General features: G+C 45.8%; 1 protein-coding gene across 3 annotated transcripts in view; it reads left to right on the forward strand.

Annotated features, from left to right (window-relative positions):
- The first annotated feature begins 1,619 nt into the window (after window positions 1–1,619).
- The window catches only part of SYNE3 (spectrin repeat containing nuclear envelope family member 3), a 69,126-nt gene continuing 51,124 nt past the window's right edge, over window positions 1,620–19,621 (forward strand). For all 3 annotated transcript variants that reach the window (XR_010606248.1, XM_065635252.1, XM_065635253.1), the window contains exon 1: window positions 1,620–1,815. The gene's annotated coding sequence lies outside the window, so the exon portion shown is untranslated. The remainder of the gene's footprint in view (window positions 1,816–19,621) is intronic.

The raw sequence follows: 19,621 nt of genomic DNA on the forward strand, positions 1-19,621 counted from the left end.
GTAATATTAAATTTTACCACAAGTAAACAGTCTGTCAAAACCGTGCTAGTGAATAAATCAGATTTTTCCAAGTTAGCTGACAGGCTTGTCCACAAACAGAGGAAGATCATAGTTTTCCTCTTAGTGACAACTTAAAAGGTCATAGTCACCCCAAATTGTGCCACTACAGAACCCACCGTGGGCATTTGGAGCTTCAAGATTAGACCCAGCTATGAAAGTACACTCCTCACCATTAAGTTCTGACAAAACTACCATTTACCTTTTCTACTGCTGGTGAGGGACGATGATTCCTGATGGTTTGGGAGCAATTTAAACATAGAACTATTCCAAATAAGGCCGTGTTGGCACACAGGTGGCAGATCACCCTGAATTACCTGGCTGTGGGCAGAAGTGAGCCAGAAAAGGCTGCCCTGGCTGATACAGACAGATAAGACCATCACCGTGGGCCAGCCTACTCCAACCAGCACTAGAGAGTGGAGAGCTGTGGTCTCCGGTCTCTCTCAGACGCCTGGAGCTCGCTCTTCCATCACTTCTGAAGTACGTATCTTGAGGCGCTTGGCTGCAGTACAGTTATGCACAGTCAGAAACTTTTCTCGCAAATGGCCCGTTTTTCTGCTCGTTAGGCAGATGAACCACGCAAGCTCCCAGCAGCAGAGGGCAGCAATATAACCTCTGCCAAAGAGTACGTGTTTGTGCCTATGAAATACAAACTTCGTGTGCTCATTCAGTTTGTTCACATTATATTATTGTTCAAATAGGAACAAGCTGTTCATTCTTTCTTCCTTCCCTCCCTGTGGCTCAATGCACTGGCTTTTGAGTGATTATAACTTTCTGATGCTGCAGATGGAGCATAAGATGCTGATGACTGGTTTCTCTCACTGGGCCGCAGAACCAACACTGGCTGGCAACACACCACCACCGCTGCCCCTTTTGCTTCTGATTTTTCCAGAATAACCTGAGTGTCCACTGCAGGTTACAGAGGAAAGAATCACCTGAATCAGATTACAGTAGAAACAGGTTTTGTTTCCTAAGTTCTTGCCTTATTTTTTTTTATTCCCCCCCAAATGTAAATTTCAATACTCCATGCCTCCAAGTGAGTTGCTGTTCATACTATAACGGCGATGGGCTGGGGTTGTTTCACTCACATAAAACTGCTGAAACGCGGGCTGCCTACTCACTTGCTGGGCGTTCAGGAAGAACGCTAAGAAACGTGCCCACATGTTGCCGTGGATCGCTGGGGCTACCAGCACCTGTAAAGATCGTCTGTAGTTTGTTCCACGGTGTTTGTCCCCCTGGTGTTTGTTGACCCTCACAGCTCCAAGTCCCCAAAATGTGATATTGCGAGAAACTCAGCTTTTTCTCTTCCAGTGCATTTCACTCTGCTAAAAATAGCAGAGTGCCGCCGCTCACCTGCTGCCCGCGGCCACGGCGGCCCGCCTGCCAGCGCGCAGGGACAGGCTGCAGCGCGCCGGGCCCCCGGCCCGGGATCGCCGCGCAGGGTCGGTACCTGGCGGGCCGCCCGCCCCCGCCGGGGCTCCTGTGCCGGCAGCTCCCCGCGGGGCGGGACGGCGGCGCCGGCCGCGGCCCGACTTACATAACGCCGCCCGCCGGGCCGGGCCGCAGCGGCGGGGGCGGGTCCTCCGCGCCGCTCCGCGCAGCTCCCGCAGCGGCGGGGCCGGGGCCGGTGCCGGGCGGCCCCGCCGAGGGTGTGTGAGCGCCCGAGCGAGTGAGCGGCGGTAGCGCGGGAGGGGAAAGCGGCACCGCGGCCCCTTGGGGCTGCCCGTGCGGGAAACAGCGGCGGCGGGTGCCGCGGCGGTGAGTGGGGCGCCGGCCCGCGGGAAGGGACCTGCGGCGCTGCCGGGGACGCTGCTCGGGGATTCTTGTTGGTGCTCGGGGAGCTGGGCGGGGGAGTGGGATAACTGGGGCTGCGGCGTCCCGTCTCGCCGGGGAGGGAAGGCTCAGCTCAGCTCGGCTCGGCTCACTGACAGCCCGCCCGGCGCCCGCACCCGCCTCCTGTTGCTCGGCGCTGCCCCCCGGCCCTTCGGTCTCCGCGACCGGCGCAGGGGGCGAAACGCCGCCAAGACAGCGGCCGTTCGGCCCCGCCTGGCAGCCGCCGAGCCTCGGCTCGTCCCCCGACCTGGCCCCGGGGCGTCCCCGCAGCGCAGGCCGGTGGTGCCGCCGCACGGTATAACGGTTGCGCCGGGTGCGGAGCTTGTCCTTGCCGGGGGGGCTCCCCGGGCACTACGAGCGCTCCCGCTGTACTACTGATATGAATAATAACGTAGCTGCAGTAATCGCAACGTACCTCGCTAAATAATGTAAGCTAAACGGGTGAAACCTTTTATTTCTTTTTGAAAAATCGCATCTGTGAATGAGTGCCAGCCTGGTGGAAACGTTCAACTGCATTCTGCAACTTTTCCTTCCCAGATGTCGGGCTCTTGCCAGAGCCGGTTGCTCAGCGTTACTGTCAAATTTCTTCATCTCTTGGTCCCCACTGCCTGGACTCTGCTGCAGTTTGCAAGCTCCTTGTTTCTGTTCGCCTTACCCAGCTCCTCTCCCCTTCAAATCTCATAAATATATCCTAGCTCGGCTCTGATTCCCCTTAGGCAGGTCTGACCTTGTCTCCGTAAACAGTTAGAAAGGTTTCCCAGTTTTTCTATGATAAGAGCTACTACCCCCCGTTTTTAGATTCTGTATGACTTCTGTATGTAAACACCGCCCACCCCAATGTGTAGTAAGACTTCGGTTTCTCACGTGCTTGTTTTTGCCAGCTCTTTTATTCCCAAATCCTTATTGGTTTGACCTACGTGAATTTAGTTCCTTGTGCAGTTAAACTGTCTTACTAGAAATAACTCAAATAGGTTAACTGAATGAAATCTGCAGGAATTATGGGTGTATATGATGACTAATTGTAAAAATGATGGTTGCAAGACACTGCTTTCTTTTGCAAGTTCATCAGACCAGGATGCCTGCCTTCTCCTTTGCCTCAAGTCTAAGCCTAGCTGTCTTAAACCATGAATGAAAAATACTATCACTGTGCTACTCTTACCAACTCCTTGCTGATACTTCTGGATGTTACTTTTAAGCCCTTGGCACGCTGCATGCCGTTTGAAAAACTTTGTACGCGGTGGTTGTTTTCTGGGGAAAGAACTTAAAAAATGCTACAAAACTTTAAAAGATGATTGGTTGCCTTCAACTGTTTTACTTCTTTTTCTAGAAGTGTCTCAAATCTGTGGGTTGTTGAAATGCACATCAGCTTGGCTGGTTGCTAAGTGTGTGACAGTTGGATATCAAGGAAATGTAACTCGCTGCAATCGGTCCCGTGGCGACTTCTATTTCAATGAGAAACAAACATATTTTAGTGAGTCATGGGACATTGTTCACTACAAACTGGCAGGAAGTGGAGTCTGACAAAGCTGATGGACTCTATAAAAACAGTTTCCCCCTACACCCAGTGCTTTTTTCACGTTCTTCATGAATCATCAGATCCGGAGTCCTCTCAAATTCCCAACGAAGGCAGAATTAGCCACCATTCAGGGTGTGGTACTGTAGTGTTTGCTTCTCTTCTTGTATTCCTTCTTCTGATAGTTCCAGTTGTTTCCTTTGGCTGTGTATTTCACTGCTCCTCCTTTCCCTCCCATCCTGGTCAAGACTTTTACTTTTTACTGGTGTAAGCCATTTGTCTGTGCCCCTCCAGTTATCTGTGGCTCCCAAGTCATCCTGAAAGCTTCTGTGTACACTTGTGGATGCTCAACCTCACCCACATGATTTGAAGAGCAATGCCACTGCCCAAGGGGGTGCTCCAAACCTAGCACCTGCATCACAGCTTCTAAAAGATAACTAGCCTTCATCTCTTAGCATAGCTTCTGTTGGAAACCAGGTTTATTCCACCCTTTAAAATGTGTGTGCACATGCATCTTGATATTTGTCCTTTACATAATTATTTACATTTCCCAGTTTCAACCAAGTATGACATAAGAACAACAGCTCCAAGGTAATTAAGTTCTTGCAGATTGCGTAGAAACAGGTCAACAGGGAAAAGCAAGTCTAAAGTCAGCCAGTTTTATCCTGTTTTTAGTTTAGGGACTGAGTGATACCTTCATATGTGACTGCCTCCATTTGGCAGTAAGATATTCAGTGTAAATGAAATTGTAAAGAGAAGAGGAGGAGGATTTTCTAGGTGAATGCCCCTGGACTGGCATCTCCCTAAAAACTTCAAAGAAGATAAATAACTGATTTAATACATCACATTTTGAACATGGAAAGAGAAAATCTTAGTACAGTTCAGTGTAAACATTTAATCAACCAAGGAGCACAGTTCTGTAGGAGATCTGGTCACAAAGCGCTTTGTTTTTACATTGCTGCATCTTCAGGGCACAGCTCCTGTCTTCGTTCTGCCAGGCACACATTGGCGCGAGCACATCAAGTACAGAAGGGCTGTGATCTCAGCTAGTGTCTTTAGATCTATTTTATTTTGACAAAATTGGCCAACAGTTTCAAGACTTAATCTTATCATATAAGCATAATTCCCCTGAAACCAAGCAAAAGTGATGATCACTCATCCTGACTCAGAATAAGGTATTCCTTGATGCGGCTGGTAGGGCAAATCCCAAATAATTTTTAGCAATCACAAGATACTGGATTTTTGTTTTGTTTTGTCTTTATCTGTTAGCCCCTGTCAACTGTAGGTGGGGTTTGGTGGCAGAGCGATGACCTGTCCTGGCAGACTTATTGTGGGGTAGTTACCATGTATACCTGTGCACGTATGTCCTTAGAAAGAGTCCCTTTACAACTGCATTGTACAAGTACACTTAAGGGTTGTGGGCTAAGCGTGAATCCTGGAAGTTCAGGCATGTGAAAGGAAAAAAACACATGGTAACAGGAAAATTTCTTGAGCTCCAGGAGTGTTAACAGAGAGTGTAACTGGCAATGGAGTTTCTTTACTTGGCATGGTTATATGAAGACAAAGGTATTCAGGCACCTGAAACCAACAGGAATGCATATCAGGTTCCTAAATACCTCTTTGAGTCTGGCTAAAAAATCTTCCTGCTGTCTTTGGAGCGTAGGCAGTGGAATACTTTTATTTTACAAGGAAAATATCTTTAAAGGTAATGCTTACCGATGGTCGGTAATGTCTCAGCTTTCTCAGGCTTCATTTGACAGCAATTCTGTGAAGTCTAAAAATGCAAAGTATTCAGGGTCTTTTTTTGGTCATGTGGATCTGCTCTGCAAACAACTGAATGGTAAGATTTATGCTTTTAATTTTGATGAAATAAAAGTACACTGAAATGACATGAGAAGAATCAAGAAGTATTTAAAGTTCAGTGTTTAAACTTTAAAACTCAGCCTGATACTGATTAGTTATAGACCCCAAACTACACATCCTTGAATTTTGGTAAAGTTTTGGTCTGAATCATAATTTAATTGCCTGTAGCTGGTATTGGCATATGCATTTCGGAAGGTAGAAATTTTTTATAACAATTCTTCCATGACCAGCTGTAGTTTTGTCAGCATCAACTTAAATACGCTTTTGTTCTTTTGTTTGAAAATTTACTTTTCTTGTTTGTTCTCTAGTGTTTGACTGCTTAGGGCATAACAGTCAAAGTTTTAAAGAAACAGAGTCTTTTAAAATGAAAGTGGAGATCCTTACAAAAGGATCCCTAATTACACAGTCTTCTCCAGAGCTGGAGCTTCAGGTCAGTCCTTGCCTTCCACGAGAACTGATGACCCTGCAACATCCTTCCTGGTGGCTGGATGAAGCCAGGGCAAGCAGTAAACATGCTGTCTGTTGGACATTGCTGTTGGATTCACTGCTTCATAGATGCAAAGTACTGTGACCTGTTGCTTGCCATACTATGTCCCTGTCTTGCTAGTAAATGGAATCACAAGATGGTACTGCCCACATTACAAAAAAAAAAAAAAAAAATGACTCATGCAGTTGTGAGCCCTGGGGTATTTAACTTCAGCTATCTGAAGTGGCCCCACCTCAATGTTGAGATGAAGACGATAGATCTGACAGGGAAGGGCGTTCTCGTTGACACCACGTGTCAGGTTAATAAGCGATCTTTGATGCCTCTGTCTGTCTATGCACACAGCTTAATTGCATTCCAAGAAGCAATGCATTGATTTTTAAAGATCATGTGGACTCATTTGTTTCCCTTTGGCAGAGCTGAATTTTCATGTCAAGCATGTTTTCTATGTCATGCTTCAACAGAAGACATGGCCTTGATGCGAAGTCCTTCATATCAAGGGATTGCAAGGGAATTTCTGCTTTGACTGTACTAGGTTGAAGATTAACTGGCAATCTCAGCCTTGGGATATCACTGAACAGATGCATGAAATAACTGCCTGGAAGAAATTGAAGGAGATAGCAAAAAACAAGGAGAACCATGAGATTGTAATTTGTTTGGAATGCAGATATCAAGCTGTGGCTTGCTTGTTTTGTTCTTGATTGGTGTTTGTTTAGTGGTATTAAAAGGTGAAATAAGTGGTGTTACAGCTGTGCTATGCAGAAAGCCTTTTCAGAAATGTGTCAGTAATACTTGGGAGTGCAAGATGAATGAGAGGCCCATGTGGGTTAGCTTCTGCTGGGAGACTTACTGTTACACTTAGTAGATACAGTGCATGTCATCAGGGAATGCTAGAGACACTTTGCTAAGGCTACATGCTGCTCCCCTTGCAGTTGATTGTCATGATAATAATAACAGACTAGAACAGAATATTTCAGTTGGAAGGGACCTGCAATGATCATCTAATCCAACTGCCTGAGCACTGCAGGGCTAACCAAAAGTTAAATCATGTTATTAAGGGTATTGTCTGAATGCCTCTTAAATACTGTCAGGCTTGAGGCATCGACCACCTCTCTAGGAAGCCTGATCCAGTGTTTGATGACCACCCTTCTGGTAAAGAAAAGCTTCCTAACATCCAGTATGAACCTCCCCTGATGCAGCATTGAGCCATTCCCATATGTCCTATCACCAGCTACCAGGGAGAAGAGCTCAGCACCTCCCTCTCCATGTCGCCCCCTCAGGAAGCTGCAGAGCGCAATGTGGTCGCCCCTCAGCCTCCTTTTCTCCAAGCTAGACAAGCCCAAAGTCCTCAGCCACTCTTCACAGGACATTTCTTCCAGCCCCATCACTAGCTTTGTTGCGCTTGTCTAGATTCGTTTGGGTACCTTACCAACCTTCTGAAATTCTGAGGCCCAGAACTGCACACAGTATTCAATGTGAGGATGCACCAACACTAAATACAGTGGGATAAAAAAAAAAAAAGAGCTGAAAACAGTGGGATAATTAAAAAAAAAACCAACCAAAACCAACCAAACAAAAACCAAACAAAAAAAACCCCATTTGCTTTAGTAGAAGAGCAGTGAGACCCACAAAACCCTTTGGGTTCCTTTGAGGCAAGTGGATATTACTGCATCTGTGGGATAGCTCATCAAAGTGAGGCACGTGATGCTGTGGTGTTTGCCCAGGTGATGCAGGAATTCATTGGCAGAGTCAGGAACAGCGACAGAAGTCTGACTGGCAGCCCAATTTGCAGGCTTCCTCTCCCCAGCACATTCCTCCCACTGTTGGAGAGTAACAGCACATGTGTACTCGTAAGTATTGTTTTGGTTCAGGCTGGCGTATACAAACAGAGTTCTCATGAATTCTGAAACTGTTTGCATAGTTTCTGCTGAGTAAACAGCATAGTTATCAAGGCCTTACTCCATGAGTCCCAAACGGCATACAAGTTGAGCACGTATTGTTGAGCACATGGTCATCCTCCTTCTTTTCATGTGTTGGACTGATTCAGAAGAGCTATGTTCTCTGCCACAGGTTTGCTCTATGATGTTGAAGGAGAATGTATGATCAGAGATTCAAAATGGGACCAATGATGTCAGGTGCTTCGTGTGTTGTTGAACATGGCACTGTCTTTTGGAGGCTACTTTTGAAAGACAGATGCTGCTGAGAGCATCAGTGTCTCCGTCTGTGAAACAGGCATGCTAACATCTCATCTCATAGGGTACACTTGATGTGTGTGGCCACTGTGTTGTAGGTACCGGGTGGAGTTTGTCTCAGGTGAGACAGAGTAAACCATGCACAGTGGATCTGGGTGCTTGGATTTATTTAAAAAACAAAATGTTTGAAGCTTTGACCCTGCAAGATTATCTCATGCTGACTCTAATTTACTGGACTGACACAACAGCAATAAAAAATTAAGCTGTGAAAAAAGTGTAGGGTTACTTTTGGCTGTGCTTTCTCTCCACCTTACGTAGAAGCGATAGGTGTTTTAAAGCATTGTATGCTTGTCCTTTGTTTTCCTGCCATTATAATGACACAATCCTAGCAGAAAAACATGTGTTGCCTCTAATTGACGAGTAGTTTAAGAGATGTAACAGCTGGTCCTTATCCAGGCTTTGTACCGTGTTGTCAGTACAGCCTGAAGAAGTTCAGGGACGCTGAAGGTGGAAAGCATAGAGGCACTGATGCACACGCTGTGTTTTCAAGTCAGTTAGATGGAAAGGCAGGGTTGTGTCAGGAAATATGCCCCCGCCTTAAAGGTTCTGCAAGTAAATAAAATAAACTAGTCTTTGGAGCTGTCAGTTCTTCCCCAGGCTGGACATTTCCTTTAACTTAGATGACTGATTTTTTTTTTTTTAATGCAAAAGGCTCTTTGCACGAGCGCTGTTGGATCTGTGAGGGAACGTGGTACTGGTTACATGAACAGCACATGACAGTGGTTGGCAAATGCAAGTGATGTTTCTTATGTAAGTCAGCAGAAATGGTCTATAGGTGCAGCAAGTTAAGCACAGGCTTTGTGTGAAGTATGTAGCTAATAACACCAGCTCAGTAAACACCAGAGAAGTGCTTGGGGTAATTTAGATCTCCAGATAAAGAGAGCACCTAATGAAAAATTTTCTTGTTACCTTGTCTTTAAAGTCCACAGTAGTCAGGGTAGAAATCTTGACTCTGTGACAATATTGCCTTTGGCCTCACCAGAGCCTGGGATTTTCCCTTGTATTCTCAGATTATAGACCTGCCAGCTCCATTAGTTGTTCTGTCAGTGGGTGCATGCTGCTGGCGTGAGATACCAATCTACAGAAAATGTCTTCAATCTAAAAGAAAGGAAAAATTTAAAGCTTCTCTGGGTTTTCTTTGGTTTTAGGGTGTATTTTGGTGTGTTTGTTTGTTTTAAATAGACAAACTTCAAATTCCTATATTGTAGAACTTTCCCCCGCCTCTTCTTGCATTCTTGATTCCCAGTTACTACTTAATTTTTGAAGACACTTTCAGTGTAGAATTAATTTCTTTACCCGGATTTTCTCAAATTCAACCCCAGGTGTGACTGCTTCTCCTCTGAAGCACCTCAGTTGGAAGGCAATGCCGTCAGCACCAAACTCTTGGTCCAGAACTAAAGGTCCTTGTGAGAAGAACGGCCTTGTTATGGAGATCCCCAAAGTGAATGTTCCCTGCCCTGAGAGAAGCTCAGGGGTAAGTGTAGAATAAATAAATTAATAATTAGGGAGACAAGAAGGAAGGAAGAGAACGATGGTAAAGCAGTGAGAGGAAGTTACTCAAGGAGGTGTGGGAGCGGGAGCGTGTCCCCGTCCCTGCCCGGCAGCTGCCCGGGGTTGTGTGAGGCAGTGGCAGCTGTGCCACCTCCAGCTGTCCACAGCACAGCTGCCTTTCATCACCGCCCATCCGCCTGGACCTCACTGCCCCCATCCCTGTTCTGCCTGCAACACCATGTACCCTCTCCAGTGCTGCGGAAGATGGGCAGGAACATCCTTTGTTCGTTTGCAAAATATCCCTTCTTCAGAAGCTCCCTTAGAGGCCTCCCTTGTCGTGATGCTTGTACACCATAACCACCTGATGGCAGCTACCTGAGAGGTGCTCAGGATGGGGCTACCAGCAACCCTAAAGATATTCTTGCCTTCAGCGTTACTTTATTTCTCCCCTTGGCTGTTTGCTTGTCCAGCTATTGTGTACCGTGAGAATATGTAATGATGGAGGAGGGCTGGTACTGTCATTCTGCTGTGCAGAGCAAAGTAGCATTTGCTGTCTGACAAAAGAGCTGAAGGTGCTTATGAAAACATTTTTGTAACTAATTACATTAACGCATTTACTCCCAATACTTTAAATGTTACAATGTTTTTGGTTCGTGGGGTTTGTTTAGTTTTGGTTTTTTTCTTTTTTCTTTTTTTTCTTTTTTTTTTTTTTTTTTTTTTTTCCCAAAGCCCTGCTGGTGCTGACTAGTTGTAATTAGTCAGTGCTGAGGAATTTAGCTGGATGTTAACAGGCTGCTTTAGTGCTCCAGGTGTAATTGTTTTCTATATTGCGTCCTTCCCATGTCATCTGTCACTCTGGTATTTGTGAAGTGCTTTTAGATTATTGCTACCAGCAGGTTACACCTTAGTTTGAGGATTTGCAAATAGGTTTGGTTTTTTAAGTTAAGCAAATGTATCAGCAGCTAACCCACATTTTGGTTCTTCTAGTCTTGCTCAAATCAGATCCAGCATTTTTCAGGTTTTGGTCTTGTGTGTAGGTTGGGTTTTTTGTTTGTTTGGGTTTGTTTTGGTTGGTTTTTTGTTTGGTTGGTTTTTTTAATGGAAGAGAGCATAATGACTGCCTTAACCTGATCTTTCAGATGCTCAGATTGCAGGTGGGACACCTAAATCATTAGGCTCTGCCTAATGATTAGGTTCTGCGTAATGATTCATTATTTACACAGAGTGAAATTGTACCAGAAAGAGAGACCAAGAACTTGCCGCCTGTCTGTGCCACCCCCTCCAGTACCTCCAAGCCCAGTACTTAGGACAGCTTGAATGCTTGGTGTGGGTGTTCCTTTTCTGAAAAGTCCTTTCACAGCAATTCCAAACCAGATTCTTTGGGGATTAAGAACTACATGGAGAGTCTGTTCGTACCAATGTTATTCTAATTCGGAATTAAAATATAGTTAGAAATATGACCTTTCCCAGAAGATGGAAATTTTGATTCCCATACATCCCCAAGCTGCATTTCATTTGTTACTGAGGGAGCAGCTTCCACCTCTGGCCAGCCTATGATACCAAATTCCACTAATGCTTGATAGGCTTTCACCTGAGCACTTCCATGCTTTTTCTCCCAGTCTTGTCCTTACATGTAATCCTTCCCAAATCCACGTCATGACCATCCCTCAGATTCCTCCTTAAAACTCTTTTGCTACAATATATATGGAAATTTGACTGTGGTTAGGCAGCTGCTGCTCTGCCTGTGGTTTTTCATGCTGACTGCCACTGCCTTGTAGCTCCTGAGTGTTCCATCTCTGTATCCATATTTTGCTGCTTCTCTTCTGCCTCAGCAGTGACCTCAGCACATTGGGGATGCCACCGCTGCTCTACATGTGCCACCTGCAGCATGGAGTGATGCTGGTTCACAGCCAGGACCTGAGCCTCTGCAGAGTAATAAGAATGTATAGCACAATTGTGCTGGTCTTCTTGGAAGAAAATCTTCTATACTGCTGCTCTGTTTCATTCCTGAGGGGTTTCGTAGCTCTTTATCAGAGCTCAGACAATGCTTTATAATTTGTAACCCTTGCAACCCTAGTGGGGTGACAGCTTCTGTCTCCTAAACAGTTAGCAGCCTCGCTCCTGGTACATCACTTCAAGGATGCAAATGGTTAGTGGGCAATGAGGCCAGTCTGTCCAGAGTATTGCTTAAGTATAGTAGGTTAGTTGATGGAGTAAGGTAGTCCTTTAACTCCACTATGTCTGCAGAAATATGTTTCCTTTGCAGTGCCTACAGATGTCAGGTAACATGATCATCCAACTGGTTTTCTGTGTGTCTAATTACATCCATATTTGAACATAGAGATATCAGGCTAAGGAACGTGTGTTAGGGGAACATCTGAATGACAACAATAGTGGGATCTGAAGGCTGGAAAAAGCACTATTCCATGCCTTGCTGAAACTGGAAACAGCATCCTTCCTATGGTAAGGGAATGGCAGATCAGATGTTGTGAGGACATTTGGTGTGTTTTGCTGAAGCTATAGTTTCCTTTTCAAATACAGAAAAATGTAAATCAGACTGGATCTAAAGGGATTAGTGCTCAAGTGGTACTCTGGGATTTATGTATTTAAAATATGCTGTTATACTAACTTACTGAAAGTTTTGTGGGGAGTGCAGCATCTCTGACTGTTCGTTTCATCCGTTCATTGCTGCCTCCAGGTTGTAGCTGGCTGTGCTCACCAGGGTATCTGCTGGGCTCCTTTGCTTCCTAGGTTAGGCATCCAAAAAGTCTGCTTCTTACTGTGTACAGTAGCTGCTGTGTAGAGCTGATGTTAGCCATATATGCCCTGCTTTCTCAGTATTAGTAGTTTCAGTCTTTTTTGTTTATTTGTTTTGTTTTGTTTTAACAGGACTATGGCAAATCTATAGTGACTATGGGATTTACCATAGGAGAGAGAGAACAGGGGAAAAGTGTGCAAAGGGGTTCATTTATAGGCATTTTAAACTCCACCATTCAAACAGCAACACAATCCTAAAACAGCCTAAACAGTCAGGAGATTATGATCTGGTGGCATTAACAGAGACCTGGTGGGACAGCTCATATGGCTGGAATGTGGTCATGGATGGCTATGTCCTTTTCAGGAAAGACAGGCCAGCCAAGCGTGGTGGTGGAGTTGCTCTTTACGTGAGAGAGCAACTACAATGTATAGAGTACTGTCCAGGGGCGGTTGAGGAGCGAGTTGAGAGTCTGTGGGTGAGAATTAAGGGGCAGGCTGGCAGGGGTGACACTGTTGTGGGAGTCTATCACAGGCCACCAGATCAGGGTGAGGAAGTTGATGAGGCCTTCTACGGGCAGCTGAGCGCGGCCTCACAGTCGCAGGCTCTGGTTGTTATGGGGGATTTTAACTACCGTGATGTTTGCTGGAAGGACTACTCAGCCAGCCAGCCTCAGTCTAGGAGGTTCCTCCAGTGCATTGACGATAACTTTCTGATGCAAATGGTGGAGGAGCCGACTAGGAGAGGAGCACTGCTGGATCTCATCCTCGCTAACAAGGAGGGTCTGGTTGAAGCAGTAAAGGTGGGGGGCTGCCTTGGTTGCAGCGACCATGAAATGGTGGAGTTCAGGATCTCGAGTGGCGTGAGCAGAATACCGAGCAGAATTGCAACCCTGGACTTCAGCAGGGCCAACTTTGGCCTGTTCAAACAATTGCTGGGGGAAATCCCGTGGGCAAGGCTGCTTGAAGGTAAAGGGGCCCAAGATAGTTGGTTAGCATTCAGGGACTGCTTCCACCAAACTCAAGATCAGTGCATCCCGATGCGCAGGAAGTCAAGGAGGGGAGCCAGGAGACCTGCGTGGTTAAACAGGGAACTGCTGGGCAAACTCAAGTGGAAGAGGAGGGTTTACCAATCATGGAAGGAGGGGCTGGCCACTTGGGAAGCATATAAGGCTGTTGTTAAAGAATGTAGGGAGGCAACTAGGAAAGCTAAAGCCTCCTTAGAATTAAACCTGGCGAGAGGGGTCAAGGACAATAGAAAGAGCTTCTTCAGATACGTGGCAGATAAAACTAACACCAGGAGCAGTGTAGGCCTGCTGATGAATGGGGTGGGTGCCCTGGTGACAGAAGATACAGAGAAGGCAGAGTTACTGAATGCCTTCTTTGTCTCTGTCTACTCTGCCGGAGGCTGTCCTGAGGAGCCCCGTACCCCTGAGGCCCCAGAGGAAGGCAGGACAATGGAGGAGTTTGCCTCAGTTGATGAGGACTGGGTTAGGGACCAGTTAAGCAATCTGGACATCCATAAATCCATGGGTCCAGATGGGATGCACCCGCGGGTGCTGAGGGAGCTGGCTGAAGTCATTGCTGGACCACTCTCTATCATCTTGGCCAAGTCTTGGGAAACGGGAGAGGTGCTTGAGGACTGGAGGAAAGCAAATGTCACTCCGGTCTTCAAAAAGGGCAAGAAGGAGGACCCGGGCAACTATAGACCGGTCAGCCTCACCTCTATCCCTGGGAAAGTGATGGAACACCTTATCCTTGGTGCCATCTTAAGACATATCAAGGATAAGAGGGTCATCAGGGGCAGTCAACATGGCTTCACCAAGGGGAAGTCATGCTTGACCAACCTCATAGCCTTTTATGAAGACATAACAAGGTGGATTGATGAAGGCAGAGCGGTGGATGTGGTCTACCTTGACTTCAGTAAAGCATTTGACACTGTCTCCCACAGCATCCTCACGGCTAAACTGAGGAAGTGTGGACTGGACGATTGGGTAGTGAGGTGGACCGCAAACTGGCTGAAGGAAAGAAGCCAGAGAGTCGTGGTCAATGGGGCGGAGTCTGGTTGGAGGCCTGTATCTAGTGGAGTGCCTCAAGGGTCAGTTCTGGGACCAGTATTATTCAATATATTCATCAACGACTTGGATGAGGGAATTGAGTGTACTATCAGCAAGTTTGCTGATGACACCAAGCTGGGAGGAGTGGCTGACACGCCAGAAGGCTGTGCTGCCATCCAGCGAGATCTGGACAGGCTAGAGAGTTGGGCAGGGAAAAATTTAATGAAATATAAGAGAAAATGTAGAATCTTACATCTGGGCAGGAACAACGCCAGGTTCCAGTATAGGTTGGGGAATGACCTATTAGAGAGCAGTGTAGGGGAAAGGGACCTGGGGGTCCTGGTGGACAGCAGGATGACCATGAGCCAGCACTGTGCCCTTGTGGCCAAGAAAGCCAATGGCATCCTGGGGTGTATTAGAAGGGGGGTGGTTAGTAGGTCGAGAGAGGTTCTCCTTCCCCTCTACTCTGCCCTGGTGAGACCTCATCTGGAATATTGTGTCCAGTTCTGGGCCCCTCAGTTCAAGAAGGACAGGGAACTGCTGGAGAGAGTCGAGCGCAGGGCAACGAAGATGATTAAGGGAGTGGAGCATCTCCCTTATGAGGAAAGGCTGAGGGAGCTGGGTCTCTTTAGCTTGGAGAAGAGGAGACTGACGTGTGACCTCATTGATGTTTATAAATATATAAAGGGTGGGTGTCACGAGGATGGAGCCAGGCTCTTCTCGGTGACAACCAACAGTAAGACAAGGGGTAATGGGTTCAAGCTGGAACACAAGAGGTTCCACTTAAATGTGAGAAGAAACTTCTTCTCAGTGAGGGTGACGGAACACTGGAACAGGCTGCCCAGGGAGGTTGTGGATTCTCCTTCTCTGGAGACATTCAAAACCCGCCTGGACGCCTCCTGTGTAACCTCACCTAGGTGTTCCTGCTCCGGCAGGGGGATTGGACTAGATGATCTTTTGAGGTCCCTTCCAATCCCTAACATTCTGTGATTCTGTGACTTTCAGATAAATGGACTGCTCTCCAGTTTGCAGTTCGCCAGGCATCATATATTTTAGTCTGCAGGCTGACATGTTTTGAGATGTTGTTATCATTTCTAAGGATCATTCCTGTTAGCAAAAGGCTAAAAAGACAGTTGGAAAACAGCTGGTCTATCAGTTCCCTCTCCAGAGGCACTGACAGTATTGTGAACTTCTAAGATGTTCCTCCTCCTCTGTCCCTTGTTTTTTTTCACCATTGATGGCAAAATTCTGTGTTGGTTGGCTGCATTGGCGTCTCCATTGCACATGTGGTCACAGCCCAGCTAAGGCTGCTGGTCTTCAGTCAATCCTCTATATTAGCAACTTCGCAGGGTTAGCTTGATCGACAATTTCTATTCCACTGCTGTTCTTCCACATAGATTTTCATCCCATCTTTGTTCCTCTCTTCAGATTTTCCCCATGCTGTTCACTTGTGTGGCCTTATTCTGCCCCTGAAATGGGTGGAGTGGTTCATAGCTTTATCCCTGCTTGTATTCGTAACTCCTAATTTGGAAGTCGAATTTCAACCAAGATTTTTCCTCATGTTTTGTTTTCACTGATTTCTCCACCTTTCCTCCTTTTATTGTAATCCTAGAAATGCTGCTCAGTGTAGTACAAATTATGATACACAGCAGCTGTAAAACTAGAGATATTTGTTGGTTGTGTGGACTTGCTTTCAATTTACGCTAGCTTGAATATAAGTGGGATTTGCCTTGGAGTATGTTAACTACGTTTACACCATTAGGATGGTGCAAATGGGAGTGGGTGGGTAGACCAAACCAGTGGGTTTCAGTTCATTGAATGTCTAACAGCAGACGTACCCAAGGGATCATAATTAATTGAGGGAAAATGCTGCTTTATATTTTCGAGTAGTTTTGGGGAATCAGGAACAGAGAATTTGCCATGTGCTCCATCATGAGAGCGAGCTAACACCTACAAAGTGTATTCCATTCAGCCAAATTGTGCAGCAGTGGGATTGCCCAAAAATATCGGCTAACCTCTTCTTCACGTTGCTGGGTTGTAACTGAGAGCGGAATCTAGATCAGTGTGTCAGTCTGTGCAGGGAATCTCCTGCTAGAGAGCTGAGAGTAAAAAAGAAGTGGAAGATAAAGTGGGTAGAAAGGAAAATTATAATTATGGTAGAGGTCGAGCAAATGATTTCTAAAAATCTCAGCTCTGACGTGTACTGGTCTGCACTTTGGCTTCTTGGTGGTTTTCATGTTGTGTATTCTGGACTAATTCCTGTTCAGCAAACATCTGTCAGGCATAATAATTTCAAGCATTAATCCCTACAGGAATTAACCAGCTTGTTAGTTGATGACCTGAGCTAGATAGTTTCTGGGGATTATTTCTATTTAAATCTTACCTGCCTTTCAAACAGTGGCAGCATGCCGTGCTGGTGTTCTTTTTCTTTTTTTTTCTTTTTTTCCTGGTCTGATATGTCTTTAGATTGTCATCTCCTCTGTCACTCCTACCCTGCGCAGGAGGCAGAGAGGAAATGCTGCGCTGCCTCCCACACGAGTGAGGAGGAAGCCGCCGGTTTCTCTTCGCGCCGGAGCTGCCAGTGGTGCCAGCCGTGCCCGGCCGTGGCCGTAACGCCCGGTACCACCAGGCTGGAGGGCACTGGCCGAGCTGGAAACCCAGCTGGGGACACTGATGAAATCACCTCAGACTTTTACATGCTTCTTTTTCCAGAATTCCCAAGATTCTGGTAAGGTTTTTGCAAGGTTTGTTACTTTTATTTCATAAGGAAGTGAGATGGTCACGACCATGAGGCGCGTGTGTATATTTTGGCTCCTGATAACTTCTGAACTCATTTTCCACTTTCCATTAAATTTGCTAGAGAGAGAGAGAAGCGTCAAAGCTATTAATTTCATTGAAATTTCAGGGATTTGAATTATAATGAAAAGGAGATAGAAACTAGTAGCCTGCTAGGGAAAGGCAGTGCCCAAGGGCTCCAGCAGCCTTGGCTGGTGACGGGGACAATGACCAGCCCGTTTGTGCATCTGTCTCCGGAGAGAGCCCGCTCCTCGCCTACGGTGCTGGCAGAGGGGGTGGGAGGATCCAAGGGCCCTGTGCGATTAAAATAAGGCCTGAGAAACCATTTTGTGAGCAGCAGGCCTGGATGGGGAACTCCTTCATGTAAGGCAGGAAAAAAGAAGTGAAAATATCCCTGTCGTGGTGCTCACCACAAGGGCTGGAGATAAGGGGCAGCCAGTGAAGCTGATAGAAAGTGTCAGTTGGAGGTGCTGCTGGTGCTCAAGACATGATATCAGCTTTTACAGCCCCAAATTGTTCACCAAACTGGGACGGCTGAGATCCCTTCCCCGAAGTTTGTTAAATAGTGTGGGTTGAAGGTCCCATCTACAACTGTTGAAGCATGACCTGGGTGTATGCAATAAGTTAAAAAAGAGATTAAAGAAAGTCATTATTATTATTATTAATCAGGGAGTACAATTTGCATCTGGCATTGTGGCTTATATTGCACTCATTGAGCCCTTCGCACAAAATGTCTGATTATCGGAGGCTCTGTTGTGCTCTGGTTTAGCAGTGGTTCTGTGTCACAGAGTCAAATTCTTTTTCCTCCAGGAAGGTGATAACCTGTTTCTCCTGGTTTCTGAGTCACCCTTCAGCAAGGTACCTGCTGAGCCCTGATCTATGAATTCCAAGGGAAGAGTGGGGGAAAATTCCAGTGACATGAAATGCCTTTAAAATATAACAAGTGTTTGTGGTATCTTTAAAAGGTGGCCTTGGAGACTACTTAGGAAAGTTTATTATTTCTTTTAGGTCAAAGATAAGTTTGTGTCATGATGTATATTACTCCTTGTAGAAGAATTATAAATTACTTGGGTTGTAAAAATCTATGTCTTTATGCCTTTTCCTTATTTCAGACGTTTGAGAATTGTTAGTGCTATGACATGTTTGTCAGGAAATATCTGTCAAATATGCCAGTCTGTGTGTGCAAATCCTCAGCTGAATTATCTGTGTTCACTCTCTGGCAGCTGGCATCCCCAGAGATATGACCCATAGATGGGATTTTCAAAGTTGCTGAGGAGAAGTAGGCCCTGAGGTCCCATTGGGGTCTAAATAGCGCTGAGCTAATTCATCTTTTCAGATGTTTGCAGGAAAGAAAAAAAAAAAAAAAGAGTTTGGGTTTCTTATAGTATTCTATTTCTAAAAGGTAATTAAAACTGGACGATGTAAGACTGAGAATAAGCATTGGCTTTACTCTTGCTGCTCAGCACGGTAATTATCTGTGGTCACAGCTTTAAATAACTCTCTGGTCCTCCTCACTGGAGGTGGACTGCTGAGACACGCGGCTCACTGCTGGGTCCTGCTGCCACTTTACTCTTGGTTTTGGTTTTGATTAATCTCAGCGGGAGGAGGTTCAAATCCCCTTTAGCTTTATAAACTGTAGGACTTGAGCCCTCAGTCAGACTACTAAAAAGGCAGCGCTGCTTCACGTCAGAGGCGTTTTTCATCCTTGTTGTGAGCTCCTGCGCTGTCGGAGCGCTGGGGCTGAGCGATGCTGGTCTGTGGAGCACGCTTGCCTGCTTGCCTCCAGCCACTGCTGGGAGGGCTCTGGGCCATGGAAAGCAGAGATGCAATCTTGCTCTGGAACCCACAGTGTCTGGCAAGCACGCACAGCGGGGGAGTGACGAAGACATGGAAACTGCAATAGGTCAGGCAAAAATGAGTCACCAGAAAGCAGCCAGTTTTAGTCAATTCCAGGAATGTTCTCAACCACTCAAAATTAGTTTAGATCCGCCGTTTTGCAGTGGTCTGCTTTGTTTCTGAGCCTGGGGATGAGTTTGCTGGCAGTTGCAGCAGTGTATTTTGTTTGGGACGTGGGCAGGCCTTGTTTGCCCATGGGTTTGTTTGAACACAAACCAGTGCCATTTTTTTGCAATATGAAGCCTGGCATTATCAGCTTAGTGCAAGTAATATTTTATGTCCAGAGTGCTAGCTGTTTAGGTGTAGCTTTACTTATCCTCCTGTATGTTTTTGACAGCATTGTAAGGGTTTAGCTCTTGCAGTGGTCATTTTTATCTTTCTTTATATTCTTCCTGTTCCAAACAAATATAAATCTGCTAATTTTTGTATAATCATGTGCTTTGATCCCATGAAAGTCACTCATTTATTTTAATAAAAACCTTCTGTCTTTAACATTAGTATTTTCCTGATTACTTGCTAACTACTTTTTTTTTTTTTTATTCCAGCGTGTCTTACTTTTTCCATTTAAATATTCATTAGCATCATCCTAGTGCTAGTGCTTTGAAAGATATATCTGAGAAATCTT

This window comes from Caloenas nicobarica, chromosome 5, assembly GCF_036013445.1.
Source record: "Caloenas nicobarica isolate bCalNic1 chromosome 5, bCalNic1.hap1, whole genome shotgun sequence".
Taxonomy (NCBI): Eukaryota; Metazoa; Chordata; class Aves; order Columbiformes; family Columbidae; genus Caloenas; species Caloenas nicobarica.